The sequence below is a fragment of the Microtus oregoni genome, unplaced genomic scaffold, assembly GCF_018167655.1.
Source record: "Microtus oregoni isolate MIOR12 unplaced genomic scaffold, Mior012 000002F_ref0000024, whole genome shotgun sequence".
NCBI classification, from domain to species: domain Eukaryota; kingdom Metazoa; phylum Chordata; class Mammalia; order Rodentia; family Cricetidae; genus Microtus; species Microtus oregoni.
Window position 1 is genome coordinate 27,959,618 of NW_024543061.1, and position 21,614 is coordinate 27,981,231.

Genomic DNA, 21,614 nt, shown 5'->3' on the forward strand with positions numbered 1-21,614 from the left:
GGTGTGCGCCACCACCGCCTGGCTGAGAATTTCAGTTTTCAACAAGCACCATTAATTTTAGCTTTCTGTGTGGGTAGGATGGTTCAGTGGATAAAGGCTCTTGCAGCCAAGCTTCCCCACCCGAGTTTGACCCTCCAGACCCACATAACAGAAAGAAATGACCCAATCCCACCTACACATATATGCCCTCCCCAACACACAATGAATTCATGTCAGCATCCAGTTGTTGCTAATTAGTAAGAGTGGAAAATTGTCGATATTTAGAAAATGTAGAGCTGGGGACATAACTCTGTGGAAAAGTGTTTGTCTCTGGGCTCCATTCATCACAGCAACAAGACATACAGACACACAGACAGGTGGAAGGGGAGAGAGGGGGAAGGAGAGACAGGGGGGAAGACAAAGAGAGACAGACACTGATACTGTGACCTCCTCTGACCAAGACTGGAAGATGGAAGTAAGCATTTCCCAAGCAAATAGCATAGAACTGAGAAAGTTCCCGGCAGGCACATTAGAGCCCTTTTAAGAGCTCCCAAGAGTCAGTTAGACAGAGAAGGGTGGGCGAGCAAACATCAGGATGGGGTGCTACCCCCGCCCCCAGCAGCGAACTTCTTGGGGCATCCGACCAACCAGGAGGACCTCAGCAGCAGACGTGGATGGGGCATCCCTGCTTCTGTCGTGTACAGAGCAAGCAAGGTCCTTCTGTGTCGCTCACAGCGCGAGGTAGACATTTGAGGAATGCGAGGAGCTCTGCCTTCCCGCAGGGAGTCCCACGGCAGAGGTGTCTGCTAGGAGGCACGGAGCACACGACTGGTGCCCAGTTGTGCCCCGTGAGCCCCGGCAGAACAGTGTCCTGGTCAGATTCTCCATGATGGAAAAAGCTACTCCATTTGTTTCCAGTTTTCTCAACGAGAAGACTCCAGCTAGCTCCCCACCCCCACCCTAGAGGGATGGGGTCTGGTGGTTCGTGTGCATTCCTCGGTCTGCTTGTCACTTAGCAGGAAGCCATACAGGTCACAATGAAGGTTGTACTTGAGAAAGAGCTGGCTGAAGGGAGGACTATTGGGGGCAGGGAGCAAGATGCAGGATGGGGGATATAGTTTAGTGGTAGAGTGTTTGCTTAGCATTCCTGGGTCCCTAGGCTCAAGTCCTCGTACTGGGTAGGGGTGGGGGGGAACCAAACCAAACAGAAGGGTATGTGAGGAAAGTCCCAAAGCCACCCAGCTTGGCTTTCTACAGACTGGCCAAAACGCCAAGGTCACTGTCAATCAGTCCATTGTCATGCCTGGATGTGATGGTGAATGCTTGTAATCTGGGAGGCAGAAGCAGGAGAATTGCTGCAAATTTGAGGACAGCCTGGTTTATGTAGTTAGTTCTGTACCAGCCAGGCTAAGCGTCTAGACCCTGTCTTGTGGCCCACTACACACAATTAAAAACAAAAACTTTGTTGCAAGTTTGATCAGGTCACGTCAATGCTTGAACTCCTGGCGGCTCCCCACTGCCCTTTCTCTCCCACTGTGTGACTGGCTCTGGCATCTGAACCATCACCAGTTGTTCATCTTTCGCTTCTCTTCTCTGTTGGTTGCTTTGGCAACTCCCCATCCCACCCCAACTCACTTCATCCACGAACACTGCTCATCAGAATGTGTTTCTCAAGACTCTCAGGCTTCAAGAGTGAAAACCCACACAGACAGCTTCAGTAAGAGGAGACATAAGGGCTGGGAAGTGGCTCAGGTGGTGAAGTGCTTGTTTTGCCAGCACAAGGCCCTGAGTCTGATACCGCGGGTTCACAAGGAAAAGCCAGGTGTGGTGGGATGAGGCTGTGGCCTCAGCACTGGGGAGGTGAGACCGGAAGATTCCTGGGGCAGTGGATCTAGCCAGCCTAGTGGAATCGTTGGGCCCTGGTTAGTGAAAAGACTGTCATCAGTAAGGACAGTCAGGGAGACGACTCAGTGGGTGAAGGCGCTTGCAGCCCAGCCTGATGGTCCGAGTTCTATTTCTAGACCCAACATGGTGGGAGGGGAAAGCCGACTCCTGCAAGCTGTCCTCTCACCTCCACATGCAAACCATGGCATGCATGCATAGGTCACAATAAGTAAGTAAGTAGATTAATACATACATACATAAATAAATGTAGTTTAAAAATCAAAAATAATGATAAGGTAGAGATTGACTGAGAAAGACACCCAGCATCAACCTCTGACCTCCAAATTCACACACGTGTATGTACACATATACCAAACGCACAACAGAGGATATAAGATGGGTGTGCACACCAGTCAGGAACCTCATCACTTAGGGGTCTGAGCCAAGGAGAGCAGAGATTTAAAGCCAACTTTGACTACATCTTGAGATTGAGGCCTGTCTGACTCTGAGACCTTATCTCGAAAAACAACAACAACAAGAAGGGGTCAACTTCAGGAACGGCGATGCTGAGCCTCAAATTATGCCGCTAAGCTACACACACACACACACACACACACACACACACACACACACAGTGAATTGTTGTTTTGCTTTGATTTTGAATTTACTTGCTAACATACAGGCTGTCACTATGTAACTCTGACAGCCTTGGAACTACCAACCTGCCCTCAAACTTTCAAAATTTTGCCTGCTGCTTCCTGTAATTCTGAGTGCTGGGATTTGTTAAGGATGTGTGTCACCACAGTGGGCATGACTTTTTGAGTGACCTTTCTAGGGCAGACTGGCCCCAGGATGTACAGGCATTTCCTTTTGGGTCACCAACCAGCTATCAAATCAGCTTTTTTTAGGCCCTAAATGGAAATTCTGGCCTCACGTTGCAATGCCAAAATGTACCAGGCTTTTTCTTTTGGCACACCAACCAGCCCCAAGTCATGACCCAGACACTTAATATTAGGTATGAATGCTTGGCTTTGTTTTAGCTCTTATTTTAATCTGTTTCTCTTCATCTATGTTTTGCCTTGGGGCTTTTTACTTTCTTTCTTACCTTCTTGCTGTTTCTATGTCTGGCTGGCTGGCTGCCTTCTGCCTGGATTCTTGCCCTCAAGCACTCCCTCATTGTCTTCTCCTCCTCTCGTTCTTCCTTCTCTCTTCAGCCTAGATTTATCCTATTTATTCTCTCTGTCAGCCCCACCTATCCTTTCTCTGTTTAGCTACTGGCCGTTCAGCTCTGTATTAGACCAATCAGGTGCTGCAGACAGGCAAGGTGAAACAGATGCGACGCAGCTTTACATCATTAAACAAACACAGCATAAACAAAAGTAACACACCTCCACAGTTAATGTAATATTCTGAAGCATAAACCCATGTAACATATCTTTGCCCAGATGAAATAATATTTCACAGCACCAGGAAGTCTCCAGTTTATGAGTCTGGTCACACTGGGGAATTGGAAGGCATCTTGCCCCCAGTGTCAGTTCACAGCTTTAACAAGAAGTTCCAGTTGTCCTGGCTGGAGCCATGAGCCCAACACTTGGTCTGTGGCCACTGGCTAGAGTTGTTAGGCAGGTGTTGGCCCATCTTTTTGGACCTGGGAAGGGATAATGGGTACTCTGCTTTTCAGAGAGCAGGTCTGCATAAATGGGGGGGGGGGGGTTATCAGGAAAAGTAGCCATTGCTGATGTCAGTGACAAGCACCTTCCACCCTGCAGTCCACGCCTATTCCCGTTCCTCTAGGCATGGAGGAGACAGAGGGACGTAGATTTAGTTGTTGGCTTTCTAGGAACTGGGTGACCATGGGAAAGACTGAAGGCTCCTGGGGCTCTGCTCTTTCGCTGGTACCATCTTGGAGGACTTTGAAGACAACCAAAGCATTTGGCAAACAGTAGATGCTTTAGACTCAGTTAAACTCGGTTGTGACAGCAGAGTTCAAACATACCTTAGACGGGTTCTCGACCACTGAAATGGGCCGATAGATAGTTGGGCAGGTTTTGAAGATAAGGGAGGTACTCAGTTCTGTGGCCTTCTTGGCTTTGCAATAATGGTCCCTTGTATCTCTATGACTCTCTCTTCCTTCTCCTTTTCTCCCTCCTCTTTCTCTCTCTTTTTTTCCTTTGAAGATAGGACCTGACCTTGAACTTCTGATCCTCTTGTCTCCACTTCCCAAGCTGTGGCATTCCAGGTGTCCACCAACATGCCTGCCTTGATCCTCTTTTCTCAAGCTCTTCATAGTCTGCCTATATTTGTTACTTGGTCTCACTGTGTCATTGTAGAGGAGGGCACTCTATTGGGGTTCACATAGAACTGACCAGGGAGCCTCTGCACATTAGTATAAATAAAAATAATGGGCAGCAGGGGGCGCTGTAGAGAAGCCCTAGGAGAGCAAGGACAAACTGCTGTGGTTCTGAACCTAGTCCCCAGGTCAGGCTAGCATCTCACCAGGTGTCCCAAGGCCTTCTGGGCCAGGTGCCTGGCTATTGACTGGGCTCAGGCTGAACCTCGACTGCCTGACTGCCTCGCAGGCCTCTTGCCCCGGTGAAGCAGTCTCCCCTGCCTAGGAACCAACAGGCAGCACAAGATCAGGGTGAGTCCAGCTGGATTCCTGACTAGGTGCTGGGGCTCAAGGGGTGGCAAGGGGCATCAAGGGACACACCGTAGATGGGTTCAGGGGTAGTATCTCAACTTAATCTGTATCTTTTTCATTCTCCTCCTAAGAAAAAGTCATGCATCTCCAGAGATGTCATCAGCAAGAACTAAGTCAAAAACACAAGCACGGAGCCGGGCCGTGGTGGTGCCCGCCTTTAATCCCAGCACTCGGGAGGCAGAGGCAGGCGGATCTCTGTGAGTTCGAGACCAGCCTGGTCTACAAGAGCTAGTTCCAGGACAGGCTCCAAAAACCACAGAGAAACCCTGTCTCGAAAAACCAAAAAAAAAAAAAAAAACCAAAAAAAAACACAAGCATGGAATGGTGTAAAATGGACTTCTGTATCGTACATGTATATGGTTCTGGAGAAGGCTGGAGTCTCAGTCACACCCCTGCTCAGAGGCCCCAGTGATCTTACTGCGTCTCCCATACACACACACTGTGGTTATATTTGGACCCGGAGCCCTGTGTGGGCTTCAGATGCTCATAGAGCCCTTTCATCTTCTAGGAAAGCTCAGTTCTCTACTGCGTGCCCACCACAGTCCATCTGCGTGTCCACACTGACCCCAGCCCTGGGCGTAGCCCACCACAGGGCATATAAGAGCCAAGCCCTATGAGAAGGCTAGCCTCCCAGAGAAGAGCCTCGGAAAGAGGGTGCCAGGAACTTGATCTGAGCCCCGGGATTTGCAGACACCACCCACTGAGCACCGCTGGTGTTCATCCTGTCTCCCCTGGAAGGCAGTCAGTGAGATGCTGACTTCTGCGTCAGAACTTCCTTCCTCTGGTCGCATGCAAGATGGACAGCCAGGCCTTTGTGTTTGCAATGGTTTAAAGGTGAAGTGACCCCCACAGGCTCCTGTGTTTGAACACTCGGCCTCAGCTGCTGGGGCTGTTTTGGAAGGGGGTAGAGCCTAGTTGGAGGAAGTGGCCATCCCAGTCCCACTCACTACCTGCCCACCCTCTGCTTTTGGATGCAATGTGATCAATGGTCTTCTATTCCCACTACCGAGCCTTCCTGCTGTGGTAGACGATTCAACCTTTAAACTGTCAGTCAAAATAAACTCTCTGTAAATCTGTCTCAGTGGCCTATGCCTAGAACCCTAGGCTTGGGAGGTAGAGGCAGGACCAAGAGTTCGAGGTCATCCCCCTAAGCACACGGAGGTCAAGACCAGCCTGTGCTACACAAGATCTTGTCAAAGAAGAGAGAGGGAGAAAGAGAAAATTATTAATTCTTAAGTTGCTTCTAGTAAGACATTTGGTCATAGCTATGAAGAAAAAGCAACCAATACGATGTTCCCTTATCAGAGTCCCAAATGAGGACAGAATCTGGGTTTGGGAACAGCGGGGAGCTTGACCCGTGAAGCTGTGCTGTGTGGGTGTCCTGTGGCTACAGCCGGCACAGAACAGATGGCGGAGAGAAAGGCTGCATTTTCAGGAATTTTACAAACTGCTCCATTGCTTTAGGAGCCTGAAATCCACTCTGGTGGGGTGTTTACGCCACGGCGGAGGGTTCACGGAGAGCTCGGGTCCTTCCTCCGCCTCAGGGCTGCCACTCCTCATTGCCAGTCAGCACTGAGCATGAACGACCTCTGGCCTAGGCTTATTCTCACGTGAATCGCTTCTTCCCAGGGAAGGACAAATGATGGGGGGCGGGGGACAGGAGCAGGGTGAGTGACACTGGAAGTGTTCCCCACCAGAAATCAGGGCGAGGTTCTCCTATAAATACACGGAAATGCATGATGGGGCTCCTCGGCTTTCCTTCCCTTTTCTTCTTCTCCCTTTGAATCTCACAATAATACTTACACTGGAAACTTCAGAAAAGAATGTGGGCGGCAACAGAGTGTGCAGGTCCAGAGCAAGACTTCAAAGCGTGGCTGCTGGGGTCCAGCTTGCCCTGCCCGCCCTGCGCATGTGCTCATGGCTGGAAGCCTGCCAGTGGCTCCCTCGAGGATATTATTTTTCTTAAGCTATTTCTCTCTCTCTCTCTCTCTCTCTCTCTCTCTCTCTCTCTCTCTCTCTCTCTCTCACACACACACACACACACACACACAGAGAGAGAGAGAGAGAGAGAGAGAGAGAGAGAGAGAGAGAGAGAGAGAGAGAGAGAGAGAGATCTGCTCAGTGCAGCATTGGAAGCCTGGAATTTTCACACGCCGAGTCTTGCTTTCCCTGTTGCCATGATAAAAAGCTGACAGAACGAGAGAGAACGCTTGCTTTGGCTCACAGTTCCAGTCTGCCATAGCAGGGAGCCACAGAGCAGAGCTGGGGTTGTGCCCACCCTTGGGACAAAGGGGCAGAGAGTGATGAGTGCCTTGCCCAGCTCTCTTCCTTCTTATATAGTTGGGGAGCCCAGCCCCACAGAGGCCGGGTCTTCCCACAATTCACTTAACAGAATAATCCCTACAGACACACCCAGAGGCCCATCTCCCAGGTGAGTTTAGGTTCTTACCAGGTTGCCAATCAAAGCTAACCGTGACCCATGGTGTGTAAGATTTTCCCTAACACACCAAAATAATAATAATAAAAATTAATAAGTAAAATGTAAAAGGGGGCCGGGTGGTGGTGGCGCACGCCTTTAATCCCAGCACTTGGGAGGCAGAGGCAGGCGGATCTCTGTGAGTTCGAGACCAGCCTGGTCTACAGAGCTAGTTCCAGGACAGGCACCAAAGCTACAGAGAAACCCTGTCTCGAAAAACAAAACAAAACAAAAAACAGCAACAACAACAAAAAAAGTAAAAGGGGGAAGAGACAAGAGAATAAAGAGAAAAAAGCAGAAATAGCTCTCCTACATAGAAATGGAGCCTGTCATAATTCCCATCTCTCATTTTCCATCCTTCTGCTTAGTTAGCCCCATTTTTACTCTTTTCTCTCTTTGTGCCTGGCTAATTAATTCAACCTCATAACACTTTCCAAACCAGAAGCCATGTTCCTGACACCATCCCCCGCACTCCTTGAGCCCTGTTTCTCTTCCTGAATTTTCCAATCTGTTCTCAAGTTCTCCTTCAGGGCAGTGGCTCAAGCCAAAAAAAGTAAAAAAAACAAAACGAAACAAAAACCCCCAAAATTGAAAAGCTCAGAATCTTCGAGGTCTAATGTATATTCTAAAGATGCCCCATTTTAAATGTTGAGATTTCGTTTCAACAAATGTGTACAAGATAGAAAACCTCACTTCTTTTGAGACAGGACTTCAGGCTGTATAGCTGAGGGTAACCTTGTATTTCTACAGTTTTAATACCCTTTATTTATCTCCTGTGCACGCACAAGTGGAGGTCAGAGGACAACACCCTGTGGGGTCCAGGATTGAATTTGGGTTGTCAGGCTTGGTGGTAAGCACCCTTCCCTGTGCAGCCACCTCGCTGACCCCTGCCTCTACCTCTTGAGTGCTGAGTCAGGCTTGTAACACCATCCTAGGCTTTCCATGGTGCGGGGAATTGAATCTAGGGTCTTCTGGACTAGCATTCCACCCGCTGAGCCCGCCCTCAGCCCTGAACGTCGTCGTGGGTTTCATCTGAAGTTTCTTCTTACCGTTTGCAGCCAGGGCCTTACTTCACTCCTGGTGCGTGGGAACCACTGACCCGCTTTCTTGAATCTTTTGCAGAATATCACAAAATGGAATCCTGTAGTATGCGTTCTTGGGGTCCACAAGTTTTTGAGGTGCATCTCTCTGTGACTGGAGTGCCTCGTTTGCATTGCTGAGCAGTCCTGTCTTACGCAGACAGGACTTGTTTGTCCATTCACCAACTGAAAGACATTTAGGTTGCTTTCAGGTTTTGGTTACTCTGAGCTGAATGCTGTGATGTCATGACTATTTGTAGTCAGATCTTGGTAGGCATCTATTGCCGTCACTTTCCTTGTGTGGCAAAATAGGGAAGTTTAACTGAGAAAATGCTAGCAAGCTATTTTACCCATGGGCTGTGTCAGGGTCATTACTACCAGTAATGTGTGGTTAGTTTATAAAAATTTGACCTGGGCGTAGTGAAGCAGATCTGTAATCCCAGCTCTCAGGAATCTGAGGCAGATAGATACGGAATTTGAGGTCATCAGCTACCTTGTGAGTTGGAGGCTAGCCTGGGCTACATGGCAAGACTCTGAATCAAAAATTAAAAGTAAGAAAGTAAACAGGGGGAATGGCTCGGTCAGAAAAGTACTTGTCATGTGTTGTAGAATATTATTTGAAGATGTGCTATATTTGTTTATGCTGTGGAATATTTGTTTTTTGATGCAAAAATGTGCTGCGTTCTTTTATGCTGCATTTGTTTAACTCTGTGAAGCTGTCTGAAACACCTGATTGGTCTAATAAAGAGCTGAATGGCCAATAGCAAGGCAGAATAAGGAATAAGTGGGGTTGGCATACAGAGAGAATAAATAAGAAGAGAAATCTGGGAAGAAGAGATTGAAGAGCAAAAAGAGTGGGAGAGGAGGACTCCAGGGGTCAGTACACAGCCAGCCACAGAGCAAGAAGGAAAGAAAGGTATATAAAATAAAGAAAGGTTAAAAAGTCCAGAGGCAAAAAGTAGACGCGATAATTTACGAAAATTTGGCAAAGTTGGGTGGTGGTGGCGCACGCCTTTAATCTCAGCACTTGGGAGGCAGAGACAGGCGGATCTCTGTGAGTTCAAGGCCAGCCTGGTCTACAAGAGCTAGTTCCAGGACAGGCTCCAAAGCTACAGAGAAACTCTGTATCAAAAAAAAAAAAAAAAAAAAAAAAAAAAAGAATTGGCAAGAAACAAGCCAAGCAATAATAAGATTCAGTGTGTGTATTTATTTGGGAGCTGGGAGGTGGGCTCCCAAAGAACAAAAGAGTTAAAAAAAAACAAAACAAAACCAGCAGCCATGCAAGCATGAAGGTCTGCATTCACCCCCTGACCCTACATAAAAACCCCAATGTTGAAGCTTGCACTCCTAACCCCAGTGCTGGGGCAGGGAGCTGGAGACAGGAGGGAGCCCGAGTCTCTCTGGCCAGCCTTCTTGACTTAATTAATGAGTTCTAGGTCCCAGTAAGTGACCTTGACTCAAAAACAAGGTGTTCAGCATTGATGTAACAATACCTGAGGTTGAATTCTGGCCTCCATACAAATATCAAACATGCTGGCACATATAAACAAACAAAGGCCATTCTGGGCCGGGCATGGTAGTAATTACGTTAATCCCAGCTCTTGGGAAGCTGAGGGAGGTGAATCTCTGTGAGTTCCAGGCCAGACGGGTCTACATAGAGAAACCCTGTCTCAATAAATAAATTAAAGTAAAAAATAGCAATCTAGTGGCTATGCAGAACTATCTTACTGCTGTTGTATGTTCCAGGCAACTGATGTGGTGTGTTTTTGGTTATTTGATCTAAGTATATTTTCTTTGGCAAACTATCTTCTCACATTTTGGGGTGTTTTGTGGGGGTTGAAGTGTTTGGGGGGTGTTAAAGTAAGATTTTACTATGCAGTGCAGGCTGGCCTTGAGCCCCTGGTTCTCCTCTCTGGGTTCCCTAGAGCTGGATTACAAGTTTGTGCCCCTGCATCTGATGCCTGTTTTCGCCATTTGAACACTGACTGGGCTGCTTCTCTTATGGCTGATTTGTGAGAGTATATAGTTTTCATACATGCATGTGAATTTCTACATAATTACTAGTTATAAATAATAAAATTCTGAACAATTTACAATCTATTAAAAGAAAACTGGGGACTGGGGAGATGGCTCAGCAATTAAGAGTCCTTACTGCTCTTGCAGAAGCCCTGAGTTCAGTGCCCAACACCCACATTGGGTGGTTCACAACCACCTGCAACTCCAACTCTGGGGGGTCCCCCGCATCCTCTTCTGGACCATGTGGAGGCTGTACTCACATGTGCACAAATCTACATACATATGCAGGTGATTAACATTCAAATCTTTTAAACAGTACTCATGATGTTTATGCCTTGCTGGAATATTTTACACTTACTTAATGATATTAAAATGTAAAGTCAGTGAAATCTGCCCATGATAAAAATGTCAAGTAGAAAATAAAAAGGAATATGATACCAATAAAATGTGACAATAAGCTTGGGGATGTGCTCCAAATATGACAGTAACACCATCTGCTGGGTAAGATTACAGCTGCTGCTTAAATTATATATGTTTCTCGAGATGCTCAGGAAATGTGCTTTAGGGGAAAATGTCACAAAGAAGCAAATGGCAAATATGATTCCAGCACAGGGGAGACAGAGGCAGGCAGATCCCCATGGCGACCTGGGCTACATAGTGTGACCCTGTCAACAAGACACAGAAAAGGGGCCGGGGGCATAGCTCACTTGGTGAAGTGCTTGTGTAGAAAGCAGGACATCCTGAGTTCAGTCCCCGACATGTCACAGAAGCACACGCCAATAATCCCAGCATTCGTCAGTGGAAGCAGGATGACCAGAAGTTCAAGATTGTCTTTAACAGCAAATTTGGGAGCAGCCTAAGATGGGTGAAGACCTGTTTCTTTTCTTTCTTTCTCCTCCTTCTTCTTCCCTCCACCTCCTTTTTCTCCCTGAGACAGGGCTTCTCTGTGTAGCCCTGGCTGTGCTGGAGCTCGCTCTGTATGTAAACCAGGCTGGACTAAAGCTCAGAAATTTGACTGCTTCTGTCTCAGGAGTGTTGAGATTAAGCCCCATGCCACAAGGCAAGAACATGTTTCTTTAAAGAGAGAAAGAGAGTGGGGAGGGAGAGGAAAAAAATAGAAACACACGTGAAAGAAAAAGAAGGAAAGAGAGAGAAAAGGAAGAAAGGCAGGCAGGCAGTGATGGGCACCATCCCACAAGCTTGCCGGGCTGTTGCCATGGTTTTTAATGCTACTTAATAGTAAAGTTGGTTAATTATATAACAGACCACCCTAAAGCTCTGAGCCATGGTTCCAGCCTTGCCCTTGAACTCCGGCAGGTTTGCAGAACTCTGAAGTGCTAGCCCCAAGGTTGCAATGTTCCTTTCTGGGAGGGGCTGCTTCACAGGTATGCACTCAGATGTATGGAGCTCCCACATAAACACCACACACATACTAATAAGTAAAAATTCACAAATAAAAAGCAGCTATGAAAGGAAAGGAGATCCAGGAAGGGTGGCACATGCGTGTTATCCTAGCTCTCGGGAGGTCCAGGCAGGAGGGTAAGGAGTTCAAGATCATCCTCAACTACGTAGGGAGTTTGAGGCTAGCCTAGGCTACACAAGATTCCTCTCCAATACTCACAAGTGCTAGCAATAAAAAATCAAATCCAAACAGTATGGTGGCACTCAAGAAGCTGAGGCAGGAGTGGAGATCAGAGTCAGTTTGGGCCACATAGTGTGTTCCACTCCAGCCTGGACACTCTCGAAAATAAACAGTAAAAAGAGATACATACTGAAATACAGACAAAATGAGGATGTTTGTGGATCTTTCAAATGTTTTAGGGTGGAAATGAAACATGGTGATAAGTCCTTGCATTGTCTTTCTCCTTTTCATGAATTTTGCTTATATATATATATGAATATATATTCATATTTTATTCCACAATAAGAATAAAAGACAAATAGCCAGGGGCTGGAGAGATGGCTCAGAGGTTAAGAGCACTGACTGCTCTTCCGGAGGTCCTGAGTTCAATTCCCAGCAACCACATGGTGGCTCACAACCATCTGTACTGAGATCTGGCACCCTCCTCTGGCGTGCAGGCATACATCGAGGCAGAATGTTGTATACATAATAAATAAATAAATCTTTAAAAAAAAAAAGACAAATAGCCATAAGAAAAAACTACATTTACAAAGCAAACAGCTAAATACAGAACAAATGCTTACACCAGCATGGTGAAGGAGCTAGGGGTTCAACTCAGTGGTACAGACTTGGCTCCACCCAGAGCTGCAATGTGTGTGTGTGTGTGTGTGTGTGTGTGTGTGTTATATAAAAATCACCACAAAAGAAAGACAGCTCAGAAGCAAAGGGGAAGGACACCAGCCTCGTGTAGGAAAGGGAGTGGCCTTGAAATGCACGTCATTCCCAAAGCTGGTGCTGGTTTCTTGCAAGGAACCCTCGTCTCCACTCCCAATTTACACCCTTCCCTGTTCCTGCACTAGCTGGGATTGGACACATCCCCCAAAGGCTCATAACCTCTCTGGGAGTGGGGGAGGTGGGCCATCAGCCCTCCCAGGGTGGCCCGTTCCTCCCTCTGTAGCTTCGGTCTTGTCTGTCTCAGGAAAGGCTTAGCTGTTGGACTGCACACGCACGACCCACTGTTCTGCACCGTCATTACATGATTCCGATGACTTCCTTTTTCTCTCATCTCCAAAAATAGCAAATCACATTGCTTGCCCAGATTTTCCACCTGAGTTTGTTTTTCACTTCAGAGAGAAATCAGATCAGCGGTGGAGTGCTGCCTCAGCGCCAAATGAATATGGGTATTTAACTCCAGGACACTCAGAGGCCATGCAGCTACTGTCCTGTCTGAAATCTCTGTGTGACAGGGAAGGATGGGGCTCATGATGCGAGGATGGGAAGAGCTGGAATGAGGCTGGGTGTTTGCACTACGTATGTCCCTGAAATGAGGTGTGTGCTTACAGCCTGGTAGAACAAAGTTGAGCTCACCCAGGCTGGCTGGGGACTTAGTCGGCTCAGCTGTCCTGGCAGATAGATCACAGGCTGGGCCATTTGTAAACTCATAAATTTACTGTCCACAGTTCTGGCCCAAGATCAAGGCATGGGCACACTGTGGGGGATGGGGGTAGCTGGGATGGTACTGTTTCCCCTGTCTGTTTTACTGCTGATCTCCGTCACCCTTTCCACACTGGCTCCTGAGGGCCTCCTGAGCCCTGCAATTTCACACTGGGCATTGGGGATTAGCTGTCCACCTGTGAATGTTTTGGAGCCACAAACATCAGCTCATAGCAATGAGTAGAGGGGTAGGTGTCTGAGAAGGGGGGACTGTTTAAATGATGCATGGGTAACTTGCTTTCTGCAAACGGCAGGAGCTCGGGGTGTCCGTGGGAGGAATCGCTGCTGGCTGGACTGACCCCACAGCTCAGTCTCACAAGGCTGCTGCTCAGTTTATGCACAACTCTTTCTTGCAATCAGGAAATTCTCAATTCTGTTTTATTTTATTTTTTTCTTTTAAAACAGGTCTGATGTAGCCCAGGCTGGTCTTGAACTGGCTTAGAACAAAACAAAACAAGGATTTATTTATTTTATGTATATGAGAGGTTTGCCTGCATGTATGTATGTGTACCAGGCAGGTGTCTGGAGCATAAGGAGGCTGAGAACAGGGCATCAGATCCCATAGAACTCAAGTTAAGGACGGTTGTGTGTTGATGGACATGGGTCAAAGAATTCCATGCTAACTCCAAGATATACCAATTATACTTTCTTTATTATAAGGGGTAAACTCACCAAACAGGAACAAGAAGTCCAACCTCAGCTGTGTAGTGTGGGAACCACAGAGAGAGCGAGCCCTGGGAAGTCCGGTGGTTTTCTCTGGGTACCCAGGAGGTCACACAGTAACCTGATCCAATCCCTTAAAGGTTATTGGCTGACAGAGATTCCCCATCAGTTGTGAACCTATGAGGGTGCTGGGAACTAAACTCAGGTCCTCTGCAAGAGCAGCAAATTCTCTTGATGCCTGGGCCACTTCTCCAAGCCCTTTCCTTGAACTTTTGACCTTCCTCCTCCATGTTCTGAGTGTTAGGGCTCGGGTATATGCCACCACCACTTCTAGTTTAAGCTGTGATGGAAACAGAATCTAGGGCTTTAGTTATAGTGGTGTGCATCTGTAACACTTGGGAGTCAGAGGCAGAAGGATCTCTGGGTTCAAGGACAGCCTAGTCTACATAGTGAGTTCTAGGCAGAGCTAGAACGAAAGACAGAATCCAGGGCCTGTGGATGCCAGGTAAGTGTGCTGCCAGTGAGCTGCACCCCCACCCTGAGGAGTGTGCCAGGGACAGCTTTATACTTGTACTCTCAGCACCGTGGGTGGAGGCAGGAGAATGGTTGTGAGTTTTGAGGCCAAAAACAAGAGGAAAAAGGAAGGGAGGAGGGAAGAAAGGAGGAAGGGAAGGAGGAAAAGAAGAAATAAAAGGAGGGAGGGAGGAAGGAAGGAAAGGCAGAGAAGGAAGAGAAATGAAAGACATCTTTAGGGGTCCATAGTGTCACCAACCGGAACCTGTCAACCCCATTGCTGCCCTTCACTGACTGACTCCAGCCCCATGTGTGCCCGACCACTATCCATGGCTGGTCTCCCAGATGCTTCGTTTCCTTCCTCTCTGTCACCAAGGATTCTGGCCAGGATGCAGGCCCAATAGGGAAGATGCCGGCAGGATGCTGTGTCTCCTGGAGTCGCCAAGGGCTGAGCCCTGCTGCATTTCCCCACAGAATCTCCGCCTTCCACCTGGGCTGCATGTTACTACTTGCTCCAAACATCCACACTCTTTCTCACACCTTAGATGAGACCTAATTCCTCCTCAGCTCCTCTAGAGCCTCCAGTGTCCCCTCCAGCCCCTCCTGCATACAGGGCTCTCTTCTGAAGCCCTCAGGTCACAGGAAGGGCACTTTTCTAAGAATGTGTCCACGGCTTTCCTGAGCTGCTCTGGAGCAGGACAAAGGCACTGAATGAAGGAGGGGCGTGCCCATGGTCAAGGGGGATTGGGGACGCTGTGGAATGTGCTGTTCTCAGAGATTTAGCTGCCACAAGCGAGGATGCCGAAAATTTAGAGAGATGTTTTAACATGAGGCGACTGCTGGGTGAGCCGACATAAACACCTGCTCCAAAATAGGGCGCCAACCACAGACAAAGCTGATTTCCATCGAAGCCCGGTTCGGGGAAGCAATGAATATATTGGGTGCACTCAGAGAGAATGAGTGAGAGATTACTTACAGGACACTGGGTGACCCCAAAGCAGCTGCACCCCAGCATGGACAACAACCTCCCTAAAGCTGCATGGATGAGTCCGGTCTTCACTAACCTCCCACACATTATATACCGCAGTGCCTCTGAGACCACGAGGCCACATAGGGCAAAATTACATGTGGTTAGCTAGGAGGTGTGGGGAAGAGTGGCTGGGATCTCGGGTGGCCCGAAGACCCTCCCTACCCCTCTTTCTGTGGGGGACTATCTACAGAAAACAGGCCTGATCTCAGGGGCTGCCAACAGTGATCACAGCTGCTCTGATGTGCGCGGTGGCTGTGCTGCTGAAAAAAGGCTGAACATCAGCAACAGCAGCTGAGTGTTCTGAATTAAAGCGAGCATTCAGCTCTCCCCAGGCTTCTGTTCTACCCATCCTACACCACACACACATAAACACACACACACAGGTACACACAGGCACACGCACATACACACAGGCACATGCAAACACACAAAGGCACACACAGGCCCACATGCATGCATGCACATGCAAATAATGTAATAAAAAAATAAAAAGACTGTGGAGGAGAGGTTGGGAAGGTAGCTCAGTAGTTAAGAGTACTTGCTTTTTGAGCATGAAGACCTGAGTTCGGATCCCTGGCACACATTTTTTTTTTTTTTAAAGCTGGATGTGATTGTGCTTCCGGGCATGGAGACAAGAGGATTGCTGGGGCATGCTGGGCCATCAACCTAGTTTCAGGTTCAGTCTCAAGGGAATAAGGCAGAGAGTGATACAGAGAGACATTTGGTGTCCTCCTACGACCTCTGTACACTCAAAAAAATTAAGGGCACTAACCCTTCCCTCCCCCCACGGACTTTGTGGAAGAGCGGAGTGAAAGCTCTGGGATAGAAGTCCCACCCCTGAGCTGTGGATGTAGCTCATTTGGTAGTGTTTACCCAGCATGCTCGAAGTCCTGGCTTTTGATTCCTAGCACCGTAAACTGGATGAGGTAATGCATGCCTGTATGATGTGGGAGTCCCCTCTGTATGCTGTGGTTACCATTAATGAATAAAGAAACTGCCTTGGCCTTGATAGGGCAGAGCTTAGGTAGGTGGGGAAAACTAAGCTGAATGCTGGGAGAAAGGAGGCAGAGTCAGAGAGAAGCCATGTAACCCACCCCCAGACACTGGGAACTTTAGCCAGTAAGCCACAGCCACATGGCGATCTACAGATTGCTAGAAATGGGTTAAATTAATATGTAAGAGTTAGCCTATAAGAAGCTAGAGCTAATGGGCCAAGCAGTGTTTTAAATAATATAGTTTCTTTGTGATTATTTGGGGACTGAGCAGCCGGGAACCAACAAGCGGTCTCCCTACAACACCTGTAATCTAAGAGCTGGAGGTAGGCAGACAGATAGGGAGTTTAAAGGTGTCCTTCACTACACAGTGAGTTCAAGGTCAGCCCAGGATACCCAGTTAAGCAAACAGAAGTCTCTCTGGTCCAAAGCATTTGGTGCTGGAGATTTACTTAACTTTGGGATTGTCCCTTGGGATAAGGTCTCACTGTGTATGTAGTCCAGGCTGGCCTCAGAACTCATGACCTTCCTACAGGAGGTTCCTACTGGGACTTACAGACATTCGCCATCATGCCCCGCTAAGCTAATGTTTGATCTTGTAGACATTTTATGTAATTATAAAAATAAAGATTTTTAAACAAAAAACAATCATTAAACACAAATTAAAATGAAACAAAAGCCCCGAAGCATATATTTGGTGTTAGAAGAACGAACACACACAGGAAAGAACTACTTTACGTGATGCTAATTTATTTCCACTATTGTAACATAGCCTCAAACCCAAAAGAACTACAGTCATAACTGGGTTCTAGTAATTATATCATTGCTGGTATTCGACCACTTATTCTGCCCCACCCCCTCCCGTTTCTTGTGCTAGCCATGGAATCCAGGGCCTCAGGCACGTCAGGCGAGCACCACGCTGCAGGCCCTCCCTTGAACACGTTTTCTAAGATAGCTGTCTGTTTATTGTGAAATAAATAAAAATTGTGTTAGTGTCTTTGAAAATTTAGATTTATGATAAAGGAGAAGTGTGTGTGAAATGGAGGAGGTTGGGAGCACCTTGTCTCTCTGTTTAAAGATGTCATTTTCCTTTCTAAGAAGAGGCAGGGGAGCCGGGCGGTGGTGGCGCACGCCTTTAATCCCAGCACTCGGGAGGCAGAGGCAGGCGGATCTCTGTGAGTTCGAGACCAGCCTGGTCTACAGAGCTAGTTCCAGGACACGCTCCAAAACCACAGAGAAACCCTGTCTCGAAAAACCAAAAAAAAAAAAAAAAAAAAAAAAAAAAGAAGAGGCAGGGGAGTGGGAGGACTAAGAAGGAGAGGGAAAGGTACCTCATTCTGTGATTCCAGAATGAGGACGGCAGGGGCAGGGGGAACTGCTGTGAGCTGGAGGCCTACCTGGTCTACATAGCAAGTTTCAGGCCAGTCAGAGCTTTAAAACTAAAACAAACCTGTTGTGGTGGTGTGTACCTTTAATGCCAGCATCTGAGAGGTCAAGACTGGAAGATCTCTGTGAGTTCAAAGCCAGCCCGGTCTATGGGTTCCAGGACAGCCAGAGCTACCTAGTGAGACCGGCTCTCAATACTGCTGGGTGGGCGGTGGTGGAGCACGTCTTTAATTACAGCACTCGGGAGGCAGAGGCAGGTGGATCTCTGTGAGTTCAAGATCAGTCTGGTCTAAAGAGCAAGTACCAGGACAGGCTTCAAAGCTACAGAGAAACCACATCTTGAAACCCCCTCCCTCAAAACAAAACAAAACAACCCCAACAGTAGTAACAACAAAAGAGAGAGAAGAAGGAAGAAAACTGGAAGAGACAGGTGTGCTCCTTCCCCTCCCCCCATAGGTGTATAGTGAGGGAGTGGTGGATTAGAATACAGTCATTTGAAACCTCTAATGAATTAATAAGATGCAGATCATTGATAGTGCTAAGGTCACGGAGAGAACACACAGTGCTTGTTTCCAGGCAAAGGGTGGGCGCCACCACCTGGAAAACACCCACTTCCAAACAGGAATCTTAGGGCAGGAAGCAGCAGAGAGGGATGAGATGGGTACTCTAAGATATCTCAGTGAAAGGACCCCCAGAGTGAGGAGACTCACAGGACACATGATCAGAACCACTGAAAATAAAGGACCCGGGGAAAACCATGGAGTTTGAGGCTAGCCTGGCATATATGAAACTCTCATTGTCTAAAGTAACATCTGTATTGAGTCAGGCTGTGGTGGCGCATGCCTTTATCCCAGCACTCGGGAGGCAGAGGCAGGGGGATCTCTGTGAGTTCGAGGCCATTCTGGTCTACAAATAGTGTTCCAGGATAGCCAGGGCTTCACAGAGAAATTCTGTCTCAGGGAAAAAGGTAAATAAAAATTATTTAAAAATTAATAATAATTAAGAAATTACAAGCTGGGGCTGGAGAGATGGCTCAGAGGTTAAGAGCATTGCCTGCTCTTCCAGAGGTCCTGAGTTCAATTCCCAGCAACCACATGGTGGCTCACAACCATCTGTAATGAGGTCTGGTGCCCTCTTCATGTCCAGCAGGCATACAAACAGACAGAACACTGTATACATAATAAATAAATAAATTAAAAAAATAAAATCATAAGTAAAAATTAAAAAAAAAGCCACCCCATAAACACACACACACACACACACACACACACACAAACACACACAAAGAAAAAAAAAAAGAAATTACAAGCTGGAGAGATGACTCAGCAGTTAAGAGCACCAAACATTTTCGCAGTGGACTTGGATTCAATTCTCAGCATCCATGTGTGGTTCACAACTGTCTGTAACTCCAACTCCAGGGGATCTAATGGCCTCTTTTGGTCTCCAAGGGCCCCAGGCATGCATTTGGTACACAGACATACCCACAGGCAAAAATCCATAAGCAGAAAATAAAAATAAATAAATCTAAAAAAAAAAGAAAAGAAAAGAAGGAAAGAAAGAAAGAAAAAAAGAAAGGAAGAAAGAGAAAGAAAGGAAAAAGAAAGGAAGAAAGAGAGAGAAATGATGCTATTCAGAGATTCATTCCAGCAGGACACAAGACGTGGGGAAAGGGTGTGTGGAGACAAATGACACAATCAGAAAAAAAAATAGACGCTTCTAGACACTCCATGATTCACTCATTTTGTTCATCTTTTTTAACCTTCTTGGGAGGGGGGATTGAAACAGCGTCTCCCAGGGAAGCCCTGGCTGGCCTTGAACTTGCAGTGATTCTCCTGCCTCTACTTCACAAGTGCTGAAGTTACAGGCCTGGCTAAAGGCTGGCTCCGGCTTTGTTTTGATGTACCCCACTACACCTTGATGGGGGCACAAGTGAGGATGCCTCTGCTTGCACCTAGAGAGCAACAGGTAAAAACAAAGAAATCAGGGACCTGGAGGAGGGTCTTCAGGGTTCTCTGCCCCATCTGGGCTCTGAACCTTCTCACTTCCCACAGGCTGTTGTCTATCTTTGGCAGGGGTTTCTTTCAGCCCCTTCCTTCGTCTATAAGAAGCCTCAGACCCTCCCTTCCCTGCTCTCTCTGTTTTCCCCTGTTTCTCTCTCTCTCTCTTCCCCTTTTTTTTCATTTTTCTTTTGAGACAGGGTCTCACTCTAAAACCCAAACTGGCCTGAAACTCACGACTCGTGATATAGCCCAGGCTGGTCTCCAGCGGGAGTTGATCCTCCAGTCACTGTCCCCTCACACTGGGCAGAAATCTCTTTCCCTGATTCCTGTCCCTCACCATGGTCTTAGCATGTCTGAGAGTTGATGGTCTTCAGTGCTAGTCTCAGAAGCCCAGATACCATCCCTGGCTCCTCACATTCATGACTTTGGGGCCCTGTCATCTCAGCTGTCCAACGCAAGCTCAGAACAGTTTACAGTGAGTCACGTGCTCTGGACAAAATGATTCACTCTGGGTGTGGCTGGACAGCTGCAGAGACAGCAAGACTTTCCTTGTACCTATTACCACTTTTCTTGTTACCATGGTAGGAACCTGTACAAATAAACTCGCAAAAGCCAAGGAACAAGTTTTGAAATTTTCCCAGAGTGTGGGATGGAGTATAGTTCAAAAAGGAACAAGCTTGCCTGTTTGTGCAAGGCCCTGGGTTGGCACTCCAGCATCCACACACATACACTGATCACTTACGAAAACTGGGGGTTGGAGAGATGGCTCCGAGGTTAAGAGTGCATGCTCTCCCAGGGGACCTGAGAAGTTCCCATTACCCCTGTTGCTCACAATCACCTGTAACCCCATCCTCAGGGGATATGGTGCCCTCTTCTGGTCTCCTCAGGCACTGCACACAGGTGACACACCCCCCTGATGGAGGAAGGTCATTGGTTAATTATAATAAAGAAACTGCTTGGCCCTCATAGGTTAAAACATAGGTGGGAGGAGTAAACAGAACAGAATGCTGGGAGGAAGAGGAAGTGAGCCTCTCTGGGCCAGATGCCATGAAGCAAGCTGCCAGGTCAGACATGCTGAATCTTTCCCGGTAAGACTGATGCTACACAGATTATTAGAGATGGGTTGATCGGGATATGAGAATTAGCAACAATTTCTCGGGTCTACTCTGCTTGCTAGAGGCAAGCAAGCTCTCTCATCTAAGAGAGGCTTCCTGACTCAGCTTTAGCTGCAAAACTTGCAGCTCTCTTAAGAGGTCCTGCCACGAAACACTTAAATGGTGTTGATAAAAGCTGACTGCATGCTTGTTTGTTTTCAGCCGTAGCAGGAAAATGTTGTGCTGTTTTAAAATGCCAGGGCAAACTCTGACTGTTTGAGGCAGGAGGGCGACTACAGAGAGAGGACTTGAGTGTTGTCTGTGGATATAATGCTGCAACTTGTTTGCTGGCAAGGACCTTGAAACACTGTAGACTTGTGGCACTGAATGCGGCTCTGGCCGGTACCTCAGCCACAAGGTTGGAATGGCAGAAAGCTAACGAATGGGCTAGATTCAGCCGCCAAAGCCATGCCTTTAATCCTACCCATATTGCTCCGTAATTTAAAGGCTCATGTGTTCAGAAAAAGAGAGATACAGTAAAGAGAGATTCAAAAACAAAGAAAACCTCTAAATGATTTACAGTGTGTTGAAAATATATGCAGACTAAAAGTTAAAGTTCTTAAAGTAAAAAAAAAAAGGGAAGAGAGTAGTTGGGTGTGGTAGTACACACCTTTAATCCCAACACT